The following is a 12,203-nucleotide window of genomic DNA, read 5'->3' as shown; positions in this document are numbered from 1 at the left end:
ATAGTTTTAGAAACCGGGGGATGAAAAGGGAAGTCCCAAGAAGATTGAAGTCAAAGGAACAAAGAACTGGAGTCCAACTATGGTACTGATCACTGAAGTTAAAGAAAGGGCAGAGAGATTCTCCCAGTTAAAGACAGAGCCAAAAGGTGCAGACCTGGGGAAGTTGGCTAGTGAGAAGCCAGATATCTGAAGTAATCCTCATGTTGGTGGCACCTTAATCCAGCCTGTGAAGCAGTGGTGATCTGTTGGCATGATTGGATACGGCATCAGTTTTGGCACTCTCACACAAAATGGAAGATTGTGTGGAAAGGCCTGTTGCCTTCACACCCAGAACACTGTTAGTTGCTGAAAGAAAATATTCCCAGATTGCCATAGAAAGTCTGGTTGTGTGCACATTCTACCCATGTCTGCGTTGGTTTCCTCTGGGTGCTCTAGTTTCCTCCAAAGATGTGTGGATTAGGTGGACTGGCCATTCTAAATTGCCCTCTTAGTATCCAGGGATGTGCAGGTTAGTTTGCGGGGATAGGTTGGGATGGCGGGGCAGGGGACCTGGGTAAAGTGCACTTTAGGAGAGTCAGTGCAGACTTGATGGGCCAAATGGCCTCCTTCTGCAGTGCAGGGATTCTATTATTAAATTGTATACGCTGATGTTTCTTCAAGGTCTTCCTCAAGCTCATTGGCTGGAGTCGCCTTCTTTTTTTCTTGGAACTTGAATTCCCCAATTCTTTCAGCTTTGTGACTATCGGTCACTTTTCGTCTTTCCAGTCTCCGCTGCTCCTCCTTCACTTCAGGAACCTCGAGTGGCCGTCTCTTCTCGTCATAACTGGTTCATCTCAGTCTGCATGCTTTGCAATTCAAAGTCGCTTTGCTTAGCACTTTCAGACATTTGAACCATCTCAACCGCTTTGTGCAAGGATATCTTAGTTTCTGCCAGTAACCTCTTCTGAATATTTAAGTTGTTGATCCCGCAGATCAACCGGTCACGCAGAGTGTCGCTGAGAGAACTACTGAATTCATAAAATTCAGAAATTTGTAGAAGTCCAGCTATGAAAACAGAGAGATACCGTTTCACACAGACCTCTAATGCCTGAATGAAATTTGTATCTCTGCATATGATGGGGGATCAGGGGTTGTAATGGTCCCTCATTAACTGCACCAATTGATCAAAGGACTGGGGAGTCCAGAGCCGCCGGAGATGTTCAACTTCACTTGAGGTTGTATGTTTGTGGGCCGCAAACAGTATAGTTACTTTTTGTTTCTCTACAGCCACCCCACCCCCTCCTCTACCCCGTCCAAATTCTGGGCTTTTCCATTTTCTGGCTTGTTTTACATTGTGAGGCAATCGGTGAGGTAATGTTGAAACACAAAAATGTTTGAAATGTTTTGACGAACTCAGGCTGGACAGCACAATTAATACACAGGTCTTGTGTCCACTCCTGGGCTAACTCTGACCAAGCTCCAAAGGCCAGGATCGCACCTGAGCTCCTTCTCGGCTTAGGTTCACACTCTGTGCCGCCATAGGCTCTCGGCCTGAAATAAAACCTGCGAAGTATCGTCCCTTAAAGGGTACACGCTACCACACCAACATATCATCATTAAATTACAAATGAACAAGTTATAACTTGTATAAGAAAGGAATCCTTCAATCAAGAAACAAATGTGTTATGTGGAATTTCTTTCTTTCTTTCTGCAATCGCATTTTTTTCTTAGTGTACAGTGGGATGGTAGGAACTCAAACACGAAGAAAATGATGCCAGTGCTTGCTAAATAAGTAATTATTATATCCGCTCCTGTACAGCTGTGAAAAGATAACGACTTGCGTATAATGGATGGATTGCTTGTTATGACGACTGAGATAACATGTGTTACATCCTCCTACATACAACACCTGCAAAAATAAAGCATTTTACTGAAAGCTGCGCAACCTTTATCTGAGTGCATTTTTGTTTCTTGAAGCTAAGCAGATTTGACCATGATGATTCACTTGCGGTGCACAGATTATTGACGAGCTATGGTCAATATTTTTGACAAAACAAGGACTGGGCACAAATGGAAAGGCTTGTATATCATGTAATGGACTACAATCATGAAGCATATTCCCAAATCAACTATATACTGCATAATTAACATCTGCGGGGTTAAACAGTTGTAGCATTGGAAGTCTATAGGGTTCACATGTCATTGTATTTAATTAATCTAATAATCCATGATAAAATATTACAGTGAGTGAACCTAAATATCAATAATCTTGGCTGTGATTCGGCTGTTTTTGAATTTATTTTTGCTTTCTCTCGTTTATGCTTTTGGCTGGGGTCAAGTTTCTCCTCTATCTGTTTACAATGAACTCAGTTCTTAGTTGAAGATTAATTGTGCGCAATTAAAATCCAACTCAAAACCTGAAGCAGAACATGCATACATGAGCCTGTTGAAAACATTATCACATGGATCTTTCAGTAGAAGATTGTATTTTCTGTTTGCTTTCGGCGTTCCCTCAAGTGCAGCGCCGATAACATTCAAGGAGATAACAGGACAAAGCGACCCGCTGGATTGGTATCCCATTCATCACTTTAAACATTCACTCTCTCCACAATGTGCACTGCTACAAGAGGAAGTCAAGCAACTCACCAAGGCTCCTTCGACAGCACCTTCCAAACCCACAATTTCTACCACCTAGAAGATCAAGGGCTGAAGGCACGTGGGAACATCTGCAAGTGGCCTTTCAAGTTGCACACCATTCTGACTTTGAAATGTAGGGTGGAATTTCCCCCCCAAAATTAAGTGTCATTTTCGGCGTGAAAATCAGTGCGATTCCCGCCAGCCCTGGTGTGACTTAGAAAAACAAAATTGCCCACACGAAATATACCACGTCTGGGATCTGCGATTGACGAAGAACTAGCTATCATGCAGGCTCCTTGCAAAACAGGTACATACGTGCATGAAGCACATCTGGCTGTCACACACCAGCTGGATATTAAGAGATTGGAACCCCTCCTGGTTTATGAAGGTGCCAGGGGGCATGGGAAGCAACATGGATTAGTCCATTGCCCCCTGCACCTGTGGCTGACCAGCTGTGTGCCCAAAGCCCTCTTGTCCCGCCAAGCTTGATCCAGATCAAAATGTATGTAGTCCCGAGCTCTAGTGCATCTGACTCCTCATGAGTGCACTTATGGCAGGTTGCCTATGACATTCCTCAAAGGTGCCCCTGGTGTCCTCGAAGGACCCCCTGGCATAGAGGTTTAGGGCTGGATTAGTTGGAAGGTAATTAAAATTATCTTAATTCTTCACAGCCACAGGGAGCTAGTGTCTGCCGCCACACGGCACGTGCCGCACGGTCTCCCTCATAAGGTGGAGTCTTGGGCACAAGTTGTCCAACAGTTCCATAATGGACACACAAATCGTGTAGGCTCTTAGTCTCCTTCATGCCTTTGTGCATGGCTGATGTGGCCTCCAGTTGCTGAGCCTGCCCTCTGACCCCTGATCTTGTCCTACAGGGTCTACCGTTGGTGCTGCCGCATGTTGCTGTTGGAGCTGTGCTGCTCCAATGCAGTTATTAAAAGGATAGCCAGCCCCACTGGCTCTATTTTGACATTGATTCAATTCCGGCGAGGGATGAGATAGATAGTTAGGTTGGAGTCGGTTCGATTCCCGGCTTGGGTCACTGTCTGTGCGGAGTCTGCACATTCTCCCCGTGTGGGTGTGGATTTCCTCCAGGTGCTCCGGTTTCCTCCCACAGTCCAAAGATGTGCAGGTTAGGTGGATTGGCCATGCTAAATTACCCTTAGTGTCCAAAAAGGTGGGGTTACTAGGTTACAGGGATAGGGTGGAGGCGTGGGTTTAGGTAGGGTGCTCTTTACACGGGCCGGAGCAGACTCAATGGGTCAAATGGCCTCCTTCTGCACTGTAGATTCTATGATTCTATGACCTAATTTTGTCTTCTGATGAAGGAAGTGCCCCTTTAATAAAATTAAAAGAGTGCGAGTCACATTTCATTCTTATCACCCACGTATTAGTCTCGTGATAGCTTTCTTAGTTGTTGATCCAAAAAATTCCCTGGTGGAGTTAAGATAATTTTAATTACCTTCCAACTAATCCAGGAAGATCAGAGTACAGGAAGGTAAGAGTGGAAAAGTCTCTTAATGCTCAATAATCTCTGCTGTAGACTGCTGCTCACCGTAAACCAGTACTTCATTTATAGATGCATCGGAAAATTAAACTGCTTCGAAGACGTTAAATTATTTTTGACATTCAGATCATCCTCTAATCCAAATGAAACCAAACAGGATTTTGTTTTCTGCAAATTCTCATTGATTATCTGACATTACCCCTGCCTCCCGCTTTCTTCTTTTTACACTTAAATTGTCAGGTGCTGGGAATACACCAGGATTACTACCTTTCCTATTATTAATTCCAAATGTATGAAGAAGCGAAGCACTTGAATAGGCGTTAAGCTTGGCAATGGATGTGGGAAGCACGGTGGCACAGTGGTTGGCATTGCCGCCTACGGCGCTGAGGACCCGGTTCGAATCCCGGCCTTGGGTCACTGTCCGTGTGGAGTTTGCACATTCTCCCCATTCCTGCGTGGGTTTCGTCCCACAACCCAACAAGATGTGCAGGCTAGGTGGATTGGCCGCGCTATATTCCTCCTTAATTGGGAAAAAAAATAATTGGGTACTCTAAATTTATAAAAAGCAAAAAAAAAAGCTTGGCAATGGATGTGAGAGATTGTTGAAATGAAATGAAAATCGCTTATTGTCACAAATAGGCTTCAAATGAAGTTACTGTGAAAAGCTACAGTCCGGCGCCTGTTCAGGGAGGCTAGTACGGGAATTGAACCGGGCTGCTGGCCTGCCTTGGTTTGCTTTAAAAGCCAGCTCTTTAGCCCTGTGCTAAACCAGTGCCATGAGCACATTCATCTCAAAGATAAGTACAGACATCTCAAAGGAAAAGATAGTGTCCCTCCCTATCATTGTCACAATAATAGTTGCTCCAAATTACTTACAGACATTTTGGGCACGATTGACCCGAATGGGAACAGAGTCCCGTAGCAAGTGATTAGTCGAGTGTTTTTCCGGCGCTCGAAACACTATCGAAGGCCCATTCAGGTAGATATGGGGCCGCATTGGGTCCGTGGCCACACTTAGACCTGTTTTCTGCACTGAGGAGCTCCGTAGCGCAGGGAGAGATTGGGATGTGATTTTAAAATGGCGTCCCGATCTCTCGACCCCCTGATGCAACTCCTGATACTCCCTTAATCTCCAACTCACTGACAACGAGGTCCTCAGGCTCCCTGCACACCACACCACCCTGCACCCAAACATAATAACCACCGGCTCTATCCGCAGTGCGGGAAAAATGCCAACCTGGCTGTGCCAGTCTGGCACCTTGGCAGTGCTCCTGCCAGCTGGCAGTACCAGCTGGGCACCTTGGAAGTACAAGGCTGACACCCAGGTGGCAGTGCTGTGGTGGCAAGCTGGCAGTGCCAAGCTGCCTAGATGGCACTAGCAGTTCCAGAGTACCACCCTGGGAGACCCCCACAAATGCCGTTCCGTCTGGACCCCGTTTGTGGGGACCAGCACTGAAAGGCGCTCGGCCGAGATCTCCAAGGCGATGGGGTTAGATTTCATGCGTTGGGTAAACCGTGGGAATACATATCTAATATGCAGATTTCCCAAAAAGTGATCCTGTCCACAATGGGCGGAATTCACATCGTGGCGTCTCGCGAGATCACGTTAGATCTCACGAGGTGTAGCGAGCCAGTTAGATCCCAGAAGAGGGTCACCCGGCATCACGTTGTGCTGTGTTGAGTTGCGTTGTGCCGCGCCACGCTGCCTTTCCGGTGGCCAGTACATTCACACATTGAAACTTTTCAGCAAGACATGATTTTAAAAAAAGACATACAAGCAAAATAGGCTGAGACTGTAAAGTAACCACTTGCTAGAATTTCTACGGGGATTACACTGAAACTAATTCAAAGATAATGAAATGTTGCACCGAAGGTGTCAAAGCCTATTTCAGACAAAGACACTTCAAAGGAAATGATGCAATGCAAAAACTGAACTGTAATCTCCTATGCTCGCAGCGACAATGGAGGCTGATTGCCAACTCAGCAGAAACCCATGTCCTGTGAGTTACATTTCAGACTGTGGAAATGGTGGAAGTTGAAAGAAAGCAGTTTCTTGGCAAAAGACAGGTTTGTTTTTTGCCTTTCCAGGAATACACAAAGAAAAGGGTCAAAAGCCATCCGCAACCCCCCCCCCCAGTCCCTGTGTTCAAGTCTGGTGTTCTTGTTTTATACAGCTAGTGTTTGCTGCGAATGTCACAGCTGAAGATCATCTAATAGGTGGCCTGCAGTTCTAAAATGTCTCACTGCCTGATTACTGGAGGCAAGTCACAAGTCAGCAAAGCCACAGTCAAGAAGGAAATACGACAACTATTTCAGCTAACCTGCATCACCAAGAATCTCCAAACTAACTGCTCAACTGCCAAAATCATGCAACTTAACGGCTGCAACCTTTATCCCAGACTCCTCACCGACAAGCCAAAGACTGATTCCTATAACTTCTTAACTTTATCTTTGGACTCACTTATTATTTCTGATCTAATGTGTATGTGTGTTGCATTTTATTATTTTCTTTTTAAAAAATAAATTTAGAGTCCCCAAATCTTTTTTTTTCCAATTAAGGGGCAATTTAGCATGGCCAATCCATCTACCCTAAACCTCTTTGCATTGTGGAGGGTGAAACCCATGCAGACACGGGGAGAATGTGCAAACTCCACACGGACAATGACCCAGGGTTGGGATCGAACCCGGGTCCTCGGCGCCATGAGGCAGCAGTGCTAACCACTACGCCGCCATGCTGCTATCCGGCAATATGAAAATGCCTTGCATTTTATTATTTTATTCTCATGTTTTAGTAACTAAGAAATACATTATTTCCTTAAGTCAATAAAGCCTGGTTAATTTGGCTCCTTTTAAAACATAAATATATCTGTACTGGGAAAATATATTTATGAAGGAAGGGTTCCGTTTTGAATTAAACTTGTTGTGAACAACCGAGGGGAGTCAGTATAGAAGGGGAGCCAGTCCATCCCTCCTCACCCAGGTGCGTAGCATTTTGAGGATATCTCTTCCAGAATCATAACAATCTGGGGACTGATCATAACACCTTCCATGGGCGTATGAAATGTTGAGATCCATTTCTTTTAAATGAAGTGTTCTAGAAGATTATCATTAGCTCTTTTGGCAGATGATATGAAGTGCCAGTTGACAAGTAAATAAAGAAGATACTTGAGTGTTTGCTAAAGTAAGTTCTTTGACACCCAAACACTGAGAGAAAAAGAGAATGATACTTCAGGAGGACAATGAAGAATTAGTGGTAGGGGTATGTGTTGATTGTTCATTAATTGAGTATTTAATTGTATTCAACTGGTGGACAGTAACATTAAACTTGTGCTCCTATACAGTATCCTGGAGTTAACTGAAGCTGTGGATGTTGGGTGTAAAGGTGCATGTTTGTAATGTGTGTCTCTGTAAACAAAACTTTCTAAGTGTGAAAAATGAGGGCATGAATTTTTGAGTAGGGATTGGAAACTGAAGCTTCTGAAACTTAAGTCAGCCTCTGAGCCCCTTTTTAGCCCTATTTCTGTCCGGGAGGGACGTGGGTAGGTTACTGGCACAGCTTGTGAGTCGTGACTGAGAAATCAGACGCAGAGGTGGGTAATTCCTGTCCTCTGCCAAATAAAATGATAGTTCATAATGGTATCTCTGGATACAAGCCAGGGTGACCACTGGAGGAGAACTTTGATTTTGTGCTGTAAGTATTGTTGATTGAACTGATGACTGAAACACTGTCACCCTTTGAGTGCTAGTGCCCAACTCAGTGTTTGAGTGCCCATTGGATTCCCCTTGTGTGACGAAGAGCTTTTGTTATGTCCACTTTCTAAGCTAATGTTGCCACACACTCTGCTACCTCAGTGAAAGTCACCGACTTTCAAAGAAACATGCAGCAGGTCATATAGATCTGCAGGTCGCCACAGCAACATAGTCCAACTGCTGTACCAATCAGTCCAATGCAGACCCTCTCACACTCACACCATCCATCTCAGAGGGTGTTGCACACAGAGTACTCCCATGCTTACACCCAGAAGCACCACCAAACCATCCATAAATGTTCCTCAAATGCACTGGCAACGTGGGACATGCCAGGCCACCCTGTCAATTGTTGTGCAATGTTCAGGCCACCCTAGGCATAGGCAAGTTCACACAACAATTTTCAACCAGAAATGCCAACTGGATGATCCATCTCGGCCGCCTCCTGAGGTCTTCAGCATCACAAGTGCCAGCCTTCAGCCAATTCAATTCACTCCACGTGATACCAAGAAAGTACTGAAGGCACAAGATACTGCAAAGGCAATGGGCCCTGACATCATTCCAGCAATAGTACTGAATACCTGTGCTCCAGAACTGGCTGCATTCTTAATCAAGCTGTTTCAGTACAGCTACAACACTGGCATCTATCCGGCAATATGAAAACCTGCCTGGGTATGTCCTGTCCATAAAAAGCAGGAGAAATCCAACCCGGCCAATTACCACCTCATCAGTCTACTCTTGGTTATCAGCAAAGTTATGGAAGGGGTCGTCGATAGTGCTTTCAAGATCACTTGAAACAACCTGCTCACTGATGCTTATTTTAAAAAAAAAATGTTTTTTATTGGATTTTTGCAGAGTATATTTTGCCGTTATTTACATAGGGTATGCTATGTCTATATATATATAAGTAGGCATCCGTTCGTGCCGGCGAGGCACGTCCGGAGGGCAATCCTCGAGTGGGTCTGGTGCCGGTGTTGCCCCTTGCTTCTCCCGGTTGGATTTTGCCGCGGTTGTCTTCTTGTGCACGCTGCCGCTTCAGCCAGCCCTCCCGTCCTCCGCCTGTGTTCTCCTTTTTCTTGGTTCCTGTGGATGTCAAGTTGGTTAATGTATCCCTGCCTCCCTCCCTCCTCCCTCCCAGCCACACTAAATAATTGTTGATTGCCAAGCCTCCTTCATTATTGAGGGGTAATACCTAGAGCTCAACTGTGAGTCTGAGTCATATTCTGCTGATTCATTTTGAAGACTGTAATAGCCAAATACAATAAAGTTACAGTAGACAGTGTGCGTTTCTTGTCTCTGTTTAAGCCGATCAAGTAGGGTCTTGATCAACATTTGCCATTTCAGTAGGGAACATGAAGTAAAATCCAGCCTTGTGCTTCTTCAGGGTCAATGGACTTGAAACAATTTAGTTGCTTAAAAAGGGTAGATAGAGGTTTGCAGTTGGAGTCCCATTTCCCCATTTAATTTATTAGTTTATACTGTGCAATCTATAAAGTGGAATAATGTATCTGAGGTACTTCTAAAGTAGATGTGTGTTTGAAAAGAGCACTGGCCTAATTCAATGAATATAACTCATTCCTTCTATCACCCATCAGATTCTCATTATTGTTTATATACTTTAGTGTCATATGGTTCTTTCCGGGCTCTGGTTTAAATGAACATTTGATCAAAGAGCTTCTGAAGGAGCCCAGAGGAAAAATGCTCCGTTCGTGGCACAAGGACATAAGCTAGTTTTGCATTAATATGCTTCAGTAGAGTTGGCATTGCATACTTGTGTGTAAGAAAAAAGAACTGTCACAGGAAGATGTGATCCTTTAATGGAATGCTTTTATTGGAAACAATGGCCGCCATTACAGCTCCATGAATCCTTTAGAGGACAGCTGTATGCACATTGGGGATGTCTGAAGAACCAGTCAAAATAGCTGAGTCAGCACATAATACTAATAACTCAGTGGCATACAGAGAAAAGAATAAGCTCTGGATTTAGGAAAGAGCAGATCAATCAACAGCAAACAATGGAACCTTGATAGGCAGCTGTTCCATCTGAGTGACCTGTGAAAACTTTGCAACTTCAATCCTCCGTTCTCAGCCAGAAGGCAAGTGATTTGCCCATACCCAATGGCAGAACATGCCTAAGGGGTATTGGCAGAAACTGGTTACTATCTAAACGTGTGGCTTATCCGGCTGAGATTTCAATGGGTAACATAATCTTTATAAAAATCAACTAACTTGATCTGTCTGGGTACTGTCTGCATTTAGTAAAGTTAAACAATAGAAAGGAGTACCTTTCTCACTGACACTGCAGAGGCATATTTTGTTCTTAATCTGAGTAGACAAAGTTTACCAATATTCTAAACTTGGAAGCTACAGAAAACAGTAGATAATTCTCACTTTGTTCAAATATAATGGCAAACCAAACTATAGCTGCATGTGTTGATAATGTATAGCTTTCTCAGACAACATAGAGTGCTAAACATCACAAACTGATGCACATACTTTATGATAACCTCTGATTATTGGAATTTGAGTGAAATGTGTTTTCTCTACTTGGGTTTTGAAGAATTCTTTTCTATCACTGTACAGTGTGCTGTTAGAGTAATGATGTGCAATGAGTAATGATGCATATCATATGCATTGTTCTGAGAGAGAGCATGAGTGAATCATTTTGTTTCAGATATATACTGAATGATGCAGTTATTTAAAATTAGGAATTAATGTTTCTCTACCATCTGTATGCAGAAGGAAGCCATTCAGCAGTGTAAGTCTATTCTGCCATTCAATTAAGTCAAGGTTGATTGTACCTTAACTCTGTCTACCCACCTTGGTTCCATCACCTTAACCCTTGTCCAGCAAAAATCTATCAACCCCAGTTTTGAAACTTTCAATTAACCTAGCCTCAACAACTTTTTGGCAGAGTCCAGGGTGGCATGGTGGCACAGTGCTTAGCGCTGCTGACTCACAGCGCCTCATTGGGTTCAATTCCGGCCTTGGGTGACTTTGTACATTCTCCTTTTGTCTGCGTGGGTTTCCTCCAGGTGCTCTGATTTCCGCCCACAGTCCAAAGATGGGCGGGTTAGGGTGATTGGCCATGATCAATGTGGGGGAGTGGTCATAGGTGGAGTGCTCATTCGGAGGGTCAGTGTAGATTCAAAGGGCCAAATGGACTCGTTCTGCACTGTGGGGGTTCCATGGATTTCCATTACTCTTTGTGCAAAGAAGTGCTTTCTGACACCATCCCTGGTACCCTAACTCTAAATTTAAGGTTATGCACCCGCATTGGGGACTCCCTGGCCAGAAGAAAAAGTTTTGCTCTCATGAATCCTTTAATAATCTTAAATATTTGTTCAACCAACTCGCCATTTATTATAGGTTACAGAACAACTTGGGAGAATTTGTGGCGGCACGGTAGCACAATGGTTAGCACAGTTGCTTCACAGTTCCAGGGTCCCAGGTTCAATTCCTGGTTTGGGTCACTGTCTGTGAGGAGTCTGCATGTTCTCCCCGTGTCTGCGTGGGTTTCCTCCGGGTGCTCCAGTTTCCTTCCACAGTCCAAAGATGTACAGGTTAGGGCGTTTGGCCATGCTAAATTGCCCTTGTATCCAAAAAAGGTTAGGTGGAGTTATTGGGGTTTGGGGATGGGATGGAGGTGTGGGCTTTAGGTGGGGTGCTCTTTCCAAGGGCTGGTGCAGACTCAATAGGCCGAATGGCCTCCTTCAGCACTGTAAGTTCTATGATTCTATGATTTACGCCTATCAGTTTGTTCATCAATTTTCTGTTTTCGGCTTGTGAATTAAAATTTGGATAATTGGAGAGATTGATATCTTTCTGTTACCTGGAGATCACCCAGTTGCCAAAATGCGGTGAAGGAGGGAGAAGGTATAAACCATAAAGCTGGCTCAGGCTGTCCCTCAAAATAACATCACTCGGCCTGTGCCTGGATGTGGCCTTTTGTCTCCTGTCCTATTCTCTTTTCTTTATTCATTCATGGGATGTGGGCATCACTGGCAAGGCCAGCATTTGTTACCCTCCCTAATTACCCTTGAAGTGAACATTCAGAGGACAGTTAAGAATGAACAACATTTCTGTGGGGGTTGGAGTCATGTGTAAAGGGCATTGACACAATCGCCAACAGTTCCTTGATCACCATTAATGAGACTAGATATTAATTCCCGATTTTGATCATTTGATTTAAATTTCACCAGCTTCACGGTGGGATAGAAACCCGTGCCCCCAGAGTATTAGCCTGGGACTCGGAATTACTAGTCTAGTGACATTATCGGTACACCACCATCCCCCCCACACATGGGAACTGTAAATAGAAACCGTAGCCAAC

The sequence above is a fragment of the Scyliorhinus torazame genome, chromosome 19, assembly GCF_047496885.1.
Source record: "Scyliorhinus torazame isolate Kashiwa2021f chromosome 19, sScyTor2.1, whole genome shotgun sequence".
Lineage (NCBI taxonomy): Eukaryota > Metazoa > Chordata > Chondrichthyes > Carcharhiniformes > Scyliorhinidae > Scyliorhinus > Scyliorhinus torazame.
The sequence above is the reverse complement of the archived record's forward strand: the minus strand, read 5'-3'. Positions refer to the sequence as shown.